General features: G+C 45.5%; 1 long non-coding RNA gene and 1 pseudogene across 1 annotated transcript; both read left to right on the top strand.

The window, feature by feature from the left end:
• Positions 1-223: 223 nt before the first annotated feature.
• LOC101905956 (BOLA class I histocompatibility antigen, alpha chain BL3-7-like) lies at positions 224-5,306 on the top strand (annotated as a pseudogene).
• On the top strand, positions 3,931-4,477 carry LOC132343678 (uncharacterized). Its single transcript, XR_009492635.1, has 2 exons — positions 3,931-4,032; positions 4,134-4,477. It is a non-coding gene; the product is annotated as an uncharacterized lncRNA (long non-coding RNA).
• Positions 5,307-17,920: the final 12,614 nt, after the last annotated feature.

The raw sequence follows: 17,920 nt of genomic DNA, 5'->3' as shown, positions 1-17,920 counted from the left end.
CGCTCAGGATCTCAGGATCAAGGGCGGTGTCTGGGGCTGGAACGCTCCATGTTGGGGATTCCCCTTCTCCTCGAGTTTCACTGAATCTCTCACAACTTGTGTTTAGCCCTGCTGCCTGGACCCTCATGATGCGGCTCCAGTTCTCACTGCCACTAGGTGCCCGGTTTCTAGAAAAACCAATCAGCGGATCCCGGTTATAAAGTCTCCACCGACCCGCCCAGACGCTGCTTCTTCCCAGACCCAGAGGATGCGAGTCATGGGGCCGCGAACCCTCCTCCAGCTGCTCTCGGGGATCCTGGTCCTGATCGAGACCCTGGCTGGTGAGTGCGGGGTCGGGAGGGAACGGCCTCTGCGGGGAGGGGCGAGGGGACCGCCCGGGAGTCTAGGGCACTACCCCAGGGAACGAGCAACCCCGACGCCCCTACCCAGACCCGCCCCCTCCCCGGGTCCCGTCCTGTCCCTCCCTTGCATCCCGACCTTCTTTTCTACCCCTTTCAAAGTTCGGACAGGTTTTCGACCGCTTCCATCTCGCTGGCCCTACGCCCCCTCCTCCCTCCCGGGTCCGTTACCTCGGACCCGGGACCCGCGCCGGGAGGAGCTCCGGCCCGGTCTCACCCCTCCCCGCCCCCAGCCTTCCACTCCCTGAGGTATTTCTACACCGCCGTGTCCCGGCCCGGCCTCGGGGAGCCCCGCTTCATCATCGTCGGCTACGTGGACGACACGGAGTTCGTGCGGTTCGACAGCGACGCCCCGGATCCGAGGATGGAGCCGCGGGCGCGGTGGGTGGAGCAGGAGGGGCCCGAGTATTGGGATCAGGAGACGCGAAAGGCCAAGGACGCCGCACAGACTTTCCGGGCGAACCTGAACAGCCTGCGCGGCTACTACAACCAGAGCGAGGCCGGTGAGCGACGCGGGCCCGGGTCCGGGTCACGACCCCTATCCCCAGGGACCGGCGGGGTCGCCCGAGTCTGCGGGTCCGAGGGTCACCCCAACATTGCGGAACACACCCGACCCCCACCCGGGGGGAACCGGCGGGGCTTGACCCGGTTTCATTTTCAGTTTGGGTTTAATCACCGCGGGTGGTCGGGGCGGGTCAGGGTCTCACACCCTCCAGCTGATGTACGGCTGCGACGTGGGGCCGGACGGGAGCCTTCTCCGCGGGTATGAGCAGTACGGCTACGACGGCAGAGATTACATTGCCCTGAACGAGGACCTGCGCTCCTGGACCGCGGCGGACACGGCGGCTCAGATCTCCAAACGCAAGGTGGAGGCGGCCGGTGATGCGGCGCGTGTGAGGATCTACCTGGGGGGGCCGGTGCGTGGAGTCGCTCCGCAGATACCTGGAGACCGGGAAGGAAACGCTACTGCGCGCAGGTACGAGGGGCGCGGGGCCGCCCTGATCTCCCCTCGGGCTGGAGCTGGCTTCCCACGAGGAGAAGAAAGTGGTGTCCTTGTGGGAGCAGCGCCCCAGGTTCTTGTCCCGAGAGCGAGGAAATCCGCCCGGGTTTTCATATTCTGTACAAGACAGTCACCAGTGGCCCCACTTCTCTGAAGGACAATCAAGGAATCCAGTGTCTTTGACGAAGAAGCAGGAAACAAACCATCCCTGAAATAGCTGGTCAGCGGTGCCCTGTGACCCTGGCCGCCATCTTGTGATCCATGACTTTCTCTCTCAAGGCCTGTTCTCACCCTGAGAACCCCCTGACTTCAGCTTTCCTGAGTCATTCAGCCTTCACCAGACTCAGGACCTTTACTCTGTATTCTCCCCCTCACATTTTTAGAGCTCCTATTCTAGTCTCTCATTGGAGAAATTTCCAAGGACTAACGTAGATCATCCCTGATCTCTGATTTGAGGAATTTATCTAGCTCTTGTGCTGCTTTTTTCAAAACCATGCTCCTAAACGTTCCATAGCTCAGAGGGTAAAAAAATTTCATAATAAGTCTGGGGATCTGATGTACAGCCTGGTGACTATAGTTAATAATAATTCTGTATTGTATACTTTAAAATTGATCTTAATCATTCTCATCACCCCTGTCAAACACACACACACATAAGGTAAGTTGATGAATATATTAATTAACTTCACAGTGTACATATATATCAAAGCAACATGTAGTACACTCTAAATGTGCACAATTTTTGTTAAGTATACCTCAGTAAAGCTGGGGAAAAAATCACTGTTCTGTCCTTTCTCAGGATGGTCACATGATGCTGCTTCAGTGACCCATGGAGGTAACACAAACTATGACTTTTCTGATTCTTCCTCAGACCCTCCAAAGGCACATGTGACCCATCACCCCATCTCTGGTCGTGAGGTCACCCTGAGGTGCTGGGCCCTGGGGTTCTACCCTGAGGAGATCTTACTGACCTGGCAGCACAATGGGGAGGACCAGACCCAGGACATGGAGCTTGTGGAGACCAGGCCTCAGGGGACGGAAACTTCCAGAAGTGGGCAGCCCTGGTGGTGCCTTCTGGAGAGGAGCAGAGATACACGTGCCATGTGCAGCACGAGGGGCTTCAGGAGCCCCTCACCCTGAGATGGGGTAAGGAGGGGGATGGGGCTGGAGTGTCCTCTCAGATAAAGCAGGAGCCCTTCAGGACTCAGTTCAGCAAGGTCAGGACTCAAGCCTGAGGTCAGGGCCTCTTCCCTTGCCTCCACAGAACCTCCTCAGACCCCCTTCCTCACCATGGGCATCATTGTTGGCCTGGTTCTCCTCGTAGTAGCTGTGGTGGCTGGAGCTGTGATCTGGAGGAAGAAGCGCTCAGGTAGGGAAGGGAGGGAGGGATCTGAGTTTTCTTGTCTCAGTGGGGGTTTCAAGCCCAGGTAGTTTACCTGCCTGTTACTGGAAAGTATGCCCACACACGCATGGAGTCTGGAGCTGATGCTAACATTTTGCTTTTCTAAAGCATGTATGAAAATGAAAGAGAAAATTTTCACCTTCCTAATTCCAGTTAGGGACCAGGTTTCCAGCACTTGAACAGCAGAAGGGAGGTCCTTGCTGAGGACAGACCTCCAGGAGGGCAGGTGGCCCCGTCCTTACACGTCTCCCTTCTCTGTGTTCCTGATCCTAGCATGAGTTTTGACCACAGTTCCAGAAAGTTCTCTGGGGTCCAGGACTAGGGGTTCCTGTAGGGTCTCATGACTCAGCCTTCTCCCGGGCCTCTCACGTGATATTTTCTTCTCACAGGTGAAAAAGGACGGACCTACACCCAGGCTTCAAGTAAGTATGGAGGGGGTGATTCCTGAGACCCTTGTGAGGGTGCAGACAGGAGGCCATGGGGGGCTCACCCTCCTCAAAGTTCCTTCTCTAGTTTCTCTCCTGTGGGTTCTGACCATGTCCTGGTCTTGTTCCCCACCAGGCAGTGACAGTGCCCAGGGCTCTGATGTGTCTCTCACGGTTCCTAAAGGTGAGACCATGGAGAATCTAAATTGGAAGGGGGATTGGGGCAGAGGGGACACATTGGGCAGCAGAGATCTTTGAGTGGGACATGTGGGCATGTGGGGGGCTGTGGAGAATGTCAGCCCTTACGTGACTGACCTGAACTGGTTCCTGATTCTTTTCTCTAACAATGTGAGACAGCTGCCTTGTGGGGACTGAGTGATGCTCGGTCCTGCTTTGTGACATCAGATCCCCTGACCCCTCTTTCTGCAGCTGCATCTGAATGCATCTGTGCTCCTATTAGCATAACATGAGGAGATGGGGAGACTGGTGACCCCTGCCCACTGCGCCCCCTCCCCACCCTGAGCTGTGTTCACCTCCCTGTTGGACTCCCGTGTTTCGGCAGAGGTGGGGCTGGGCCCTTTCTACCTTTGTCTTAACTTCATGTTGTACTGAGAAATACTGAAAATAAGAATCTGGATGTGAATTTGTTTTTTCTAATTCATGTCATGAGGGTTGATGGGTTAATAAAGAAAAAGATTCTTAAAGTTTGAGACAGGAAAACAAACGGAAGCACTGAGAATCTTCCAGCATCTACATGTTTGCTGTGCTGAGTCTGATGTTAGTGGGACCAGAGAAGGATACGAAGAGGTATGAGCCCTCTCCAGTGAGTTCTGAGTCTTTTGTGGGCTTCAGAGTGGTCACTGGTTGGATGGGTCATCTTCTCTGTTTCTTTGTCCTTTTCCCTTCAGTAGAAACTTGTCCCACCAGAACCTGTGATCACAGGGACTCACAGGCAATCCGGGAGCTCAGCCAGATTGGGAACAACTGAGGTCAGTGATCAGAGAGCACTCGAATTGGGGAGGAGTCTTAAATCCACACTTCAGCAGTTGTAGTTTCCTGGGAAGAAAAGGGCTAGAGATGCATGTTGGTTTCTCTACCCTGAGGTACATAGCCAGGTGGAAGACTGAAGAAGTGTTATCAGCTCAAAATAATGAAAATCAATGAATCCTGCTGTTTGAAACTATTACCTAAATGGATTTCTCACTCATTCCTTAGTGTAAACAACGGAATACAAATTTTTCTGTTACATAAATGAGAATTGTGTATATGTGTACTCATTTCATTTCAGGAAAAGCCACAGAATAAGCTTGAAGTTACACAGCCAGGAACAGAATCCACAATCCTCCTAGGTGGGGACCCACATTGGACCCACTGGCCTCAGCTGAGCGCAGATATCACAACTCACACCACTGAACCAGAACTGGGCTGGGACTGCTTTCATTACTTCTCTTGGCCAATGGGTGCCACCTTTGCCAAATGCATTCTTCACTGTTGCAGCTTATGTCACCACACCCTGAGCCAGAGTCAGTATGTGGTCACCTCACTGTGGACTTATGCTGTGTCCACCTGCAAGAATGTTGGGGAAGCAAGTTTTCCTCTCATATGGAGGGAGGTAGTCTCTGCCTTCAACCAGGGCACTTAAAGTCTGGGATTCCCCTAACATGGGAAGAGGGTACAGTTAGTAGGTGTGGAGGTTGGGAATGAGAGATGGAAAAAGAATGACTAATGTCATTTTGGTTTTGGCTGTATTTGAACATTGCTACGGACCAATGACTCTTTGTGCCTCCCATTTCTCCCCTTTTAAATGTGTTTGAGGCTTCCCTGGTGGTCCACTGGTTAAAAATCTGCCTGCCAATGCAGGGAACATGGTTCAATCCCTGTTAGCAGAAGATCCCATGTGCTGCGGAGCAACCGAGCCCACTGGCCACAACTACTGGAGCCCACATGCTCTAGAGCCTGTGCTCTGCAACGAGAGAAGCCACCACAGCGAGAAGCCCCCGCTCTCCACTACTAGAGAAAGCCCTTTGCACAGCAATGAAGACCCGGCACTACCAAAAATAAATAGATAATTCTTTTTTAAAGTGTATGAAGGTTATGCCCGTCCCACCATTGTACATTAGACATGATACAAAGGGCAAGATTCCATTATTTTATATGGCAGACTAATATTCCTCTTACATTTTCATATCTGTTCAATCATTGATGGGCACTTAGGCTGTTTCTATATCTTGACTGCTGTGGTAAGCAATACTTCAGTGCACATGGGGGTGGACATCTCTTTTCTCCCCTCTTATCAAGCTGCCTTTAATTGTTGACACAAAAATTTCCATGTTTCATACTAAAACTGGCCCTGCACAGGTGTCTGATGAATGACCTTTTGACAACAGAGCCCCCTTTCCCCGTCATGCACCACCATGTTTTAACATGGGTCCCTGAAGAAGCAAGTAATTCAGATGCGGCTCTGAAGAGCAGATTACCTCACCTCTTTCGTGCCTCCAATGTCCTTTTCCTGTGCCTAAGACCACCCTGCTTGGGGGATAGGGTGGGGGAGGAGGAGACAGGCATTTGGCTTGTAGGATCTTATTTCCCCCACCAGGGGTTGAACTCGGGGCCCTTAGCAGAGAAAGTGCTGAGTCCTACTCACTGGACCACCAGGGAATTCCCCTGGCCTGCTTCTTTGTCCTGGAAATATCGCAAGCCCCTGGCCTTTGGGGAAGAAAACATTCGATCTGTCCTCCCGTCACCTCACTTGGCTGCCTTGTGACTAAATCCTTTTTCTGCTACCAACCTTGGCATGTTGCAGTTTTGGCTCACTGCTAACTGGGCAGATGAACCTGTCTCAGTAACATCCTCACTTCCAGGAGGGCTCTAGGCTTTACAACCTTGCCTTCTGCCTCCCACTTGCCTTCCAGATAGCAGCAGCGGAGGGAGGTGCAGGCAGAAGGGCTTCCTTTAGTAGAGGCTTGACTGGGTGGGGCGGGCGGGGCATGGCGCTGGCCAGTCAGAGGCACCTGAAGAAGAGCTTGGGGCCTCGGTCCAGGGTGCACCCTTGGGGCCCAGCTGGCAGGAGGGCATCACGGTCTTCAGCAGAGACAGCTGCTGCACCATAATCTTGTTCCAGACGCCCAGGCCCAAGGACCTGGACAGCACAGCCTGATGGGTGGAGGAAGCTGAGGCCTTGGGACCGATCCTGGAGGGCAGCCAGGAACTCCTCCAGGCCAGTTCAACTGATCTCAGGGTGGGCAGACAGGTGAGTGAGACCAGTGAGGAGCAGAGACGGAGACATCTGTTCAGAGCTCTTCAGGCCATGTTGCCCAGGTGGTTTGCTGACAGCTTCAGGTACCCCAGGGGCAGCCTTTCCAGATCAGGTAGCTGACCAGGGTCCATGAGGCCTGGGTCACTCTCACTAGCAGCTACAGTGCTTAGCTGCAGATGCAGGAGGCTGTGGGCCGGCAGGCTGCTCAGGGCCTGGGCTAGGGCAGTGTCGCCCAGGCCATTGTAGGACAGAGCCAGTGTCTTCAGGCACTGGGTGTCTTGGAAGGTGCTGCTCAGGGCCGCCTGGTGGTTCAGGGAAAAGCTGGGGCCTAAGTCACAGGCTTGGAGGTACACGGTGCTGAGCGAGCGGCAGACCCGCTGGATGGAGGCCAGAGCCTGGCCACAGCCATCCCACCAGGAGTTCCCCTAGCTGGTGGCAGACGGCGGCCTCATCCTGCAGCTGCTCACTCCTCTGTGCTCTAGCCTTGGTCTTGCTCAGCTGGCAAAACTTGTGGTCCAGCCTCATACTCAGGGGTTCGTTCACCCAGTCGCCCCACCCGGGGTTCCGGACATCCTGCGTTCTCCATCGCCATGGCTGCCACATTTCTTTTTGAGTTAGTGTTTTCATTTTCTTCAGATAAACATCCAGAAGTAGAATTGCTAGATCACGTGGTAGTTCCATTTTTAATTTTTTGAGAGATCTCCATACTGCTTTCCATAAGGGCTGCTCTAATTTTATATTCCCACCAACAGTGCATAAGAGTTCCTTTTTCTCCACATCCTCGCTCACATTTGTAGAAGACTTTAATTATCTGGTGTATAATTATCCAGGGTATCTGGTGGCTCAGACGGTAAAGCGTCTGCCTGCGATGCGGGAGACCCGGGTTGGATTGCTGGGTTGGGAAGATCCCCTGGAGAAGGAAATGGCAATCCACTCCAGCACTCTTGCCTGGAAAATCCCATGGAGGGAGGAGCCTGATAGGCTACACTCCATGGTGTTGCAAAGAGTCAGACACGACTGAGCGACTTCACTTTCACTTTAATTAAAGTCCAGCTTATCAATTATTTCTTTCATGGATTGTGCCTTCGGTGTTGTATCTAAAAAGTCATTACCATACCCAGAATTCATCAAGGTTCTCCTATATCACCTTCTGGGTGTTGTATAGTTTAACATTTTACATTTAAGTCTATACTCCACTTTGAGTTAATTTCTGTGAAGGGTGTAAAGTCTGTGTGAGACTGATGTTTTTTCATATAGATGTCCAGTTGTTCCAGCACCATTTCTTAAAGAGGTTATCTTTCCTCCATTGCATTGCCTTTTGTCAAAGGTCAGTTGACAATATTTATGTGGGTCTATTTCTAGGCCCCTTATTCTATTCAGTTGATCTACATTGTCCCTTAGCATCCACAGGGGATTAATTTCAGGGCCCCTCAAAGACACCAAAGTCTGTGGATGCTCAAGTCCGTTTTAAATGATGTCAACCGACACACATCTTCCTGTGTACTTTAAATCATCTCTAGGTTACTTCTAATCCCTGTAATACGATACCTGTAACTGCTATGGAAATGTTTGTAAATACAATGTAAATGCTATGTGAATAGTTTCCAGTGTGTAGTAAACTCAAATTTTGCTTTGGGGAACTTCTGAGAATTTTTTTTTTTTTTCATGTTGGGGGCAGTGCTTTGCCCTGTTTCCTCTCTTTGATGAATTCTAGAAGAACTGGTAATTTTTCAGCTCATTCAGGTTTTTACTTGTCTTAAGGACAGAAAGGTGATTTCCAACTGCTTATGTGTAGAACTGAAACCAGAAACTCCCCAAAGATCTTTTCACGGAACTTCCATTTTCCGTTTCTAGAAAAGATGGGCTATAGTATACGGACAAATCCTTCCACTGAAAAGAGGTAAAAATACTATGTTAAACTCAAAAACCATCTTCTTAAAAGCATCAATGAGTTGACAAGATAGTAATAAATGACTTAGCCTCCCAAAGAAGGGAAAGATCCTGCTTGCCCTTCATAGAGAACAGTGTCCTGGAAATGGAGAAGCAGCCCTGTAAGTTTATTGCACCAGAGTCCAAACAGGCAATCCTGCACTTCCAGCTGTTCGCCCCAAGTCCCTGATGTTTTCACCCATCTGTCTTCCCTTTCAAACTGTAAACCAAGTTTTTAAAATTCTGATTATAATGTATATGGAAATTCTATAATATATATGGTAACGTATGTTCACTATAGAAAACTTATAAAATGATGAAAATAAATGATAATAAAAATAGCTGTAGCCTTCACACTTGGAAATACTCTGTTGTATTTTCTTCTAGTTTATTATATAAACTGATGCTGCCCAGGTGCCAAAGCTCTAAGTTGACGGGCACAGATCTCAGTGGCCCCAAGCTCTCTGTCTATATCTCTGCCTTCCAACCAGTGATGATAGATGGTCCTGCACATACCTAAGGTCACCTCTCAGCTTGAGCATAAGATTGGGCCCCTGCTTCCCCCAATAATCAATTTCCTGGTCTCTTCTGTATTACTCATTCTTACATACAAATGTGCTGTAATATTAATACCTCTCATTAGAACAAACAAAATGAAACCAAATAAATGAAAACAAAATGGTCCCATTAAAATCCACCACTTGATGCCATATCCCCCTCCAACCAGTGCCCCATTTCTATGACTTTCCTTATAGAACAATACTTGAGTCCATGCTCTCACCTACTGTGCTGTCTTTTATTTTTATCAGATACATATATGCACATATCTTGAAAAATAAATACCACTACAAGGCCTGTTAATGGAAATAAGTGAGTAAGTGAAAGTCACTCAGTCGTATTCAACTCTTTGCAACCCCACGGATTGCAGCCTCTGTCCATGGAACTCTCCAGGCAAGAATACTGGAGTGGGTAGCCATTCCCTTCTCCAGAGGATCTTCCTGACCCAGAGAATGAACCCAGGTTTCCCGCATTTAATGCAGATTCTTTGCCATCTAAGCCACCAGGGAAGCCTCCCAATCTTCCATACATCCCATTTCTGATTCCAGAGCCAACCTCTTTAACTTTGTATCCGTTCCTCTTATTGGTATTTCTGTTCCTCTAAATAGCACATTCATGATACTCCTTCTTTGTTTTTGTATGTGTATCCTTTTAGTGAATTAGCTCTCTTTAACATACCACAATCCTTCAAATAGTTGTTTTATAATTTTTATTAGCTTAGTGTTCAGTGTCTACATTATTATGACCCTATAAACAAATGCTACTCATAGCTAAGCATTTAGTAGACTGTGATAATTTTTCTCCCTTGAATTTTTAAAAACATTGTTCTGGAGTTAATAAATGTCTTATTCCTTCATTTGCTTAGTTTCTGTTGTATTGATTATGAAATCACTCCCAAATTTCCTCCACAGCCTAAGTCCTTATGAATATATTCAAGCACATCAGATATTCTACCAACTTCGTCTCTTTGCACAGACTTTCCCATGGCCCTCGGTGCTGCCACACGGGGACAGGTTCCCTGCTCGCCTGGGCATGGCTGACATTCGGAATCTCCTTCACCTCATCCCAGACTGACCTCTGCCTCTCTTTCCTACTGGCTTGCCCTGTTGCCTGGATCTCACATATTCCTCTCTTTGGTGTTCTCAAACACTTTCCCTTTACTCCATCTAGTTAGTATCCTGAGAAAGGGAACATGTAAAGAAAAATATTGAAACTAAATATCTAAAAAAAATCCCCTGGAGAAGAGCATGCCAACCCACTCCAGTATTCTTGCCTGGAGAATTCCATGGTCAGAGGATCTGGTGGGCTACAGTCCATGGGGTCTCAAAGAGTTGGACACAACTGAGTGACTAGCACATACACACACACACACACACACAAATATCTAAAAATGTCTTCAGGCCACTAGCACTTACATAGTGACTTGATATGGAATTCTGTGTTAGAAATAATTTCCCTCAGAATTTAGAAAGCATTGCTTCAGCATTTTCTAGCTTCTCCAGAGCAGATTTTTTTTTTGCCTCTTGAAGTTTTCAAAGTCTCTTCTTTTTAAAAAAATGTTACTTACTTTATCTTTGGTTGCGCTGGATATTCATCGCTGTCCAAGGGCTTTCTCTAGTTACACGAGCGGGAGGCGGCTCCTCTTGTTGTGGAGCACAGGCTCTAGGCTTGCGGGCTCAGTAGTCGGGGTGAGCATAAGGGCGAGTGGGCTGTGTAGTTGCGACACACAGGCTCAGTAGTTGTGGTGCCTGGGCTTAGTTGCTCTGGGCATATGAAATCTTCCCAGACTAGGGCTCAGACCTGTGTCCCCTGCATTGGCAGGTGGATTCTTATCCATTGTGCCACCAGGGAAGTGCTCAAGGTCTCTTCTTTGCACCCTTTTCACCAAAATTTCACCTGTGATATATCTTTGTGTGGATCTGTTTTCATCTTCTGTGCCGAGAACTTGGTTGGGACCATTCAAAGTATAAACTTTTGTCTGTCAAACTCTGAGAAGCTTTCTTGAAATTTTAAAAATATTTGCTACTTTCCATTCATGTTGAAACTTATGTTCTTAATGTGTTGGAATCCCTTGCTGATAACCCAGAACTCTTATGGTTCTTCTTTCCTTCTTGCCATTTCTTCTCCATTTTGTAGCATTAAATGGAAGTACAACTTAATTTTCTAATTCTTCTATTGAATTATTTATTTCTGTGATCATATTTCTAATTTCTAAGAGTGCTTTCTTCTTCTCTGTATACAATAATATGTAATTCTGATCTTTTTTCATATGCCATATCTTTTTTGCATCTTTTATATATTATTGATTATAGTCATATGGAATCCATTAGGTCTCTTGATTATCTTCTTTTATGATTTCTGCTGAATGTTCATTTCCCTTATGACAGTTAAAGCACCATATCACCAGGGTCTTACCCTTGCTCTTCCTTCTGTTTCTAGGAACTAGCAGATCCTGACCCACTGGAGGCCTCAAAACATATCCTGGATGATGGACTTTAGTGTGGCTCAGGCAGTTAAGCCACATTGCCACTTGATGTCCTCCTGACTTCTGAACCTAGCAGCCTCTTATCATAGAACATTCTGGAACACTGCAACAGTTCACTAGCACAGGGTACAGAGTCATGCCTGCTACCTGATGGATAGGGAACTAGTGGAAAATAGGTCACAAAGGTCTCTGAGGGAAGATATCCTGGGTTCAATCCCAACCCCAACTCCACCACCTCCTTAAACTCTCTCAGTACAAAATGATCACAAATTGGGTGCTTCATGGGTTTGCTTTGAGGATACAATTTGACCATGTAAATCACATGGCCTTATTGCCTGAGACATAGTAAGTGTTCCTTTATCCACAGTTACCATTGTTATAATGGGCTGCCCTGGCAGCTCAGACAGTAAAGAATCCACCTGCAATGTGGGAGACCTGGGTTTGATCCCTGGGTGAAGAAGATCTTCCCTGGAGGAGGAAGTGGCAACCCACTCCAGTGTTCTTGCCTGAGAAATCCCATGGGCAAAGAAGACCGGCAGGCTACAGTCCATGGGGGTCGCAAAGAGTCGAACACGACTGAGTACACCATCATTATATTGACTACAGCATTTAGAAAAGTTCCACTCTTTTGCTTGTATAAACCACAATTCAGGAAACATCGTTAAACACATATTAATATTTTTGCAACATGTATGATTATCTTCTTAGGATAAATCCTTTTCAGGAATTTAGTTACTTCTCCTTTTTGCTTTTTTTCTGGCCACATCATTTGGCATGTAGGATCTTAGTTCCTTAGCCAGGGGTTGAATCCATGTCCCCTGCATTGGAAACAGGGTCTTAACCATTGGGAAGCCAGAAGAGTCCCAGGAACTTAGTTATTTCTGCATCAAAATACAAGCACACTTAAACTGTAGAGATGATTTGCAAAAGTGCCCTTTAGGAATTTTACACTACTTTGGGTGGGAAGGAGGCTCAAGAGGGAGGGATATATCTATATACTTATGGCTGATTCACCTTGTTGTACAGCAGAAATCAACACAACATTGTAATGCAATTATCCTCCGCTAAAAATAATTTTTTTAATACTACTTTATTTCAAAGTTGAAAAAAGCCTGTTTATTAAAATTTAATATACTCAATTCTTTTACTTCCCCCTCCAAATTCTATACTTCAGGATAGAGATGAGCAAAGAAGTCTGTATTTTAGATAGCTTTCTGTGAGTGGTTGAGAAAGTGGGCTTTGTACTTACCACACTTAATTTTATATTATATAATGTTTTGGTGGGCTTCCTTTGTGGCTCAGCTGGTAAAGAATCGGCCTGCAATGTGGGAGACCTGGGTTTGATCCCTGGGTTGGGAAGATCCCTTGGAGAAGGGAACAGCTACCCACTCCAGTATTCTGGCCTGGAGAATTCCATGGACTATATAGTCCATGGGGTCTCAAAGAGTTGGACACGACTGAGTGATTTTCACTCACTCACTCTTTTGGTATCATTTATACTTAGACCATATCTACAGAATCTAATATTCAATTACTCAATTAAATGTTCCCTTTACTCCTTACTTTGCAAACCTATAATATTCTAAGAGTAAACATAAATTAATAGAGTTGATAAGAAGAGGAGAAAAAAAGAGATTTTGTTTCCCCCAATACTACAACCAGTATATTTTTCCTTATACTGACAATATCCTCCTCATTCACTTTCATCTCTGACTAACTGACCTATTTTGTTTTATTCCATTTCTTAGTCCACATTCTCATTTTTGTTCACATTTATTGCTAATATATTTGTTTGACATTTAACCTATGTCACATGTCAAAGAATTTACACAAATAATGGTGCAAGATAAAGGAACAGCTGGGAGCAGGAGATGTATAAGTACAAGTGGGCAAAAGACAATATGATTGAGAACCTCAACAAACAACAGATAGTACATAAAACTTCAATATTTTAAATTATAAAACATAGAAAATAAAACAACCCAGATATTTTGTGTAAAGAGAAAAATGACAAGCTTGAAAATGCCATCATGGAGCATTAAGAATCAGATTTACTCTCTTGTCTTACACAATGACGAATCCAGATAAATATATGAAACAACAGTATTCAGACCCTGGACATCAGGCAGCACAAGCATTGTGACTTCTACAAATAAGAAAACGAAAGCGGCAAGGCCGACAATTGTCCAGCTTCCTTCCTGGAGAGAGCTTCCAGGACACAGTGTGGGAAGGGAGGAGCCCTAAAAGAGCCCAGCAGTCCCAGTGAGTTAAGGGGACAGAGTTAAGAATTGCAGAGACCAGGATGTTAGAATTAGCAGACAGTGACAATAAAAGTTACTATAGATTATTATAGGACTTCCCTGGTGGTCCAGTGGTTAAGACTCTGCCTTCCAATGCAGAGGGCACAAGTTTGATCCCTCGTCAGGGAACTAAGATCCCATACTTTGCACAGTGCAGTCAATTAAAAAAAATTACTATAAATGTACTCCTTATGCTTAAAAAGTTATACCAGAGACATGAAAGATGTTTAAAAGATCACAATTAAAATTCTAGATATGAAAATGTTTGAGATAAAAATACACTGGATGTGCTTTGGTAGACTGGTAGATCATGGTAGATGTGTAATGGTAGATTTGACATTGCAGAAGAAAAGATCAGTGACCTTGAAGGCATAAACATAGAAACTTCCCAAAATTATATGAAGTAATAATTATTAAAGTGTATTATTAAGTTTGGAACATACGTTCAAGCAATATTATTCATAACAATCAAAACACAGAAATAACCTAAATGTCTATGAACACATGAATGAATGAATAAATAAAAGGTGATATATCCACATAATGCAATATTATTTGACCATGGAAAGGAATGAAGTACTGATTCATGCTACAATGGGGATGAACTTTGAAAAAGTATTTTGCTTTGTGCAAGAAGTCAGTCACCAAAGATTGACATTGTATTATTCCATTTATCTAATGGGTCTGTTTCTTTGAAGAGTCAGACAGGACATGGTGACTGAACAACAATGGGTCCTTAATAAGTGAATCTATAAAGACAGAAAGTAGATTTGTAGTTGCCTAGGGCTCAGGGAATGTTGGATGGAAATGGGGATGACTGCTGAGAAATAATGGATGTGTGGTGATGAAAATGTTTTTGAAAATGTTTTTGGAGTGATGAGAATGTTCTAAAATTGATGTGTGGTATTTGTTGCATTAGCTCTGTGAACATAATAAAAACTACTGAGTTTAAATGACTGAATAATATATGTGAATTATATCTTAAAAAAACTATTCTAATGAAAGTGATGGCTCAATTAAATGAAATATAGATGCCAGAACTGCCATGGGAGTTTGTAGAAAGAAAGATGAAAAGATTCAGAGAAGGGGGCATGCTAGTCTGAATCTACGCTATAGAACTGGAAAACACACAGGTGACTGTTTCCTTGGAGAGACACAAAGGGTACTGTTTATCAGGCAATAAGGAATGCACAGGTAAGGGGAGTATCAAGCTCATTGTGTCTGTCCTTGGTGAGCTGGGGCTGACTCTAGGAGATAATATCACAGTCCTTAGCAAACTTGTCATCAGATCTCTCTCTGTTCTTAGGGAAAGTACCCAAGGTCATCTTTAACCTGCTTCACACTGCCCCGCTTAAACAACTTAAGCAAAAAGATAAATCTCTTTCTCACTGTGTCCATACATAAAGGACCAGAGACAGTTACCCTTGGACCAATCCCTGTTGCTAGGCAGATGTGGTATAATGTGGTTACACCCTGATTGGTCAGGTCTGGGTCATGTGCATCCCTTGGTACATAATAATACTTCCTAAGTTATTTAAGGTCATACTGATTATTAAACCATGTCACTATTAAATAAAAATACCCTTGAGAATTCTTTGGTCCATGAGAAAAATGAGAGAACATTAACTATTAACAAAGTTAGCTTCTTTTCATTTCTTTACCTTTAGTTTCTAGCTAACAACTTTTGACTCTTTTCATCACAAAAGTACTGGGTAGTAAACAGACAGACTTTAAGATCCTCCCCTAAATCTTCATCTTCTGGCATCCATGCCCATGTGTAACTTTTACCCTTAGAGTATAAGCTGTAGATAGTGACTTACTGGTAGCAAATAGAATTCAAGAAGTGGGTGATGGAATATTTACTTGGGGATGACCAGGGACAGGATATGAGGGAACTGGGATCAGTTGTCTCAAGTTCCGTTGTCCAAGCCAGGCTGAGAAAGCAGAAATTCCCAGTGAAAACTATTGTCAAGTGACCCTGCATTCCTTTTCCATCTAAGGAGCTCCTCCTCTGGATCTCATCCTTCACAGTCCCTGCGGTCAGACTGGAGGAGGAGGAGGGAGAGACCACTAACAGAGATTAAACAACAAGGACTGTTGTATATTGGTTTGAAATTCAGACCCCCTCGTTCAGATCTTCCACCTTAAGTGGAGTCATTTTAATCCACTTGTTTACAGCTAAAAGCAAAAAAAATTTTTTTCTTCTAAGTACAGTTGTTTTGATATAAGAATGAAGTAAATTGTGAAGGATGTCATCGTGTCCTCTGCTGTTGACTGACAAGAACTTAGCAGCCCAGTTGCTCCGAGGCTTGCTGGGGACTTACTGATAAGAACATGTGCAGGAACAACTATGACAAAGGGACAGCTGGAATATAAAAAAACAAGAGATAGGGAGGACTATCTGAGAGTTTCAGTCAGGGCAAAACTATCCTTTGTAGATCTAGCTTTCTGAAGTTATTGAGACACTTGCTCCTGCTTTGGCCAAGGCACCCCTTTGGTCGGCAGTGATATCCAACCATGCAGCAGTCTCAAGAAGGAAAGGGACGACAGTTACTGCTCCACAGAGGCCCTCATTATTGGCAGAGACATGAGCCATGCAATGTCCCTGGAGAGATAACCCTCGGAGCAGCCTCCCCCGCCTGCCAACGCAGGGGCCAATGTTCCCTAGCCACACACTCTAGCAAAACCTCTCCCGAGAAACCAAACTGCTATAAAAGATGCACCTCACAGTATATTTGGATATTATCTCTGTCATATTTCCTTGACTAGAACAACAGTGTAATCATTTGTCTGGAGTATGTTATTTCTTTATTAACTTATTAAAAGACATTATCCTGTATGCTATTGGCTTTTGAAATTATTATGATTTTCACAGTGAACCTCTGTTAAACAAACTATTTTCAAAGACAATCTCGATCTCTGAGCACAATTTGCCGCCTCCAAAACAAATCATAAAACAAACAAGGAATCTGATCTGTAGTGAAAACAGGAAGTGTAGAAACAAAGACTTCCAATCTAGCACCTGGTGAGTCCCAGGGCCGGAAAGATTAGGAGGGTAAGTCTCCAAACTCCCTGTGCTGCACCTGGGACCCAGCTCCTCTTACTTTAATTTAGAATAATGTCCCACCCAGGAGCCCAGTGGTGACACGGCAACTGGATCTCTGCTCAGAACAGATCACCACTGCCACACACTCCTAGGAAGTCCTATTCTCTCAACAAGTATTAATTCAGTGTGTGTAGCAGAAACCCAAATAGTGATCTAGACAGGATGGAAGTCTCCCATGATAGTGAGGCAGGCAGTTCAGGACAGGCAGTTCTAGAGGGGTTCTGGACCATGAAGGTATCTAGGCATCCAGGGTCCCTATGATCTACCTTCCTTCTCTGTTTTTGCTGAGGTGGTGCCCTTATTGGGATGACCCAAGGCACCTGAAGGTATTCGTGGCCAAGTGGTTAAGGCGATGGACTTAACCATCCATTGGGGTTTCCCCACACAGGTTCGAATTTTGCCAACTACGGTTTTATCCACACAAGGAAGACCAAAGACTCTCACTTTCATGCCACAATCATCTGAAACCACTTGGCAGTCAGTCAAGTCACTCTTGGGCCAAACTGCCCTCCAGTTCCATCTGGTCTTGGTCATCTGGTGGCTCAGACAGTAAGAATCCACCTGCAATGTGGTACACCTAGGTTTGATTCCTGGGTTGGGAAGATCCCCTGGAGGAGGGCATGGCAACCCACTCCAATATTCTTGCCTAGAGAATCCCCATGGACAGAGGAACCTAGCAGACTACAGTCCATGGGGTCGTAAAGAGTCGAACATGACTGAGCAACTACGCACAACATACCTAAGACCATGTTCAGGGTCCATAAGCAACCAGGGAGAGCAGGAGAGGAGAGCAGAAGCCCTTTAAAGGCAAAATGGAAAACTTAGTATCTGGGTCATCATATTGATCATAATTTAGTCACACAGACATGGTTAAATTCAAGGAAGGCTGGAGAATGGATAGTTTTTAATCTGGGTGACTTTGTTCCCCAATAAAACTATTATTATGGAATAAGGATGATTTTTGTTACACTTGGTAATTTTTTAAAAACCAAGAATGTCATAATTTTTATTATCTTAAACTACATCAGATTTGTCTGTAAAAAAATGGAATATTTTCAGAA

This window comes from Bos taurus, chromosome 23 (assembly GCF_002263795.3).
Source record: "Bos taurus isolate L1 Dominette 01449 registration number 42190680 breed Hereford chromosome 23, ARS-UCD2.0, whole genome shotgun sequence".
Taxonomy (NCBI): Eukaryota; Metazoa; Chordata; class Mammalia; order Artiodactyla; family Bovidae; genus Bos; species Bos taurus.
This window is presented reverse-complemented; position numbering and strand designations above follow the sequence as displayed.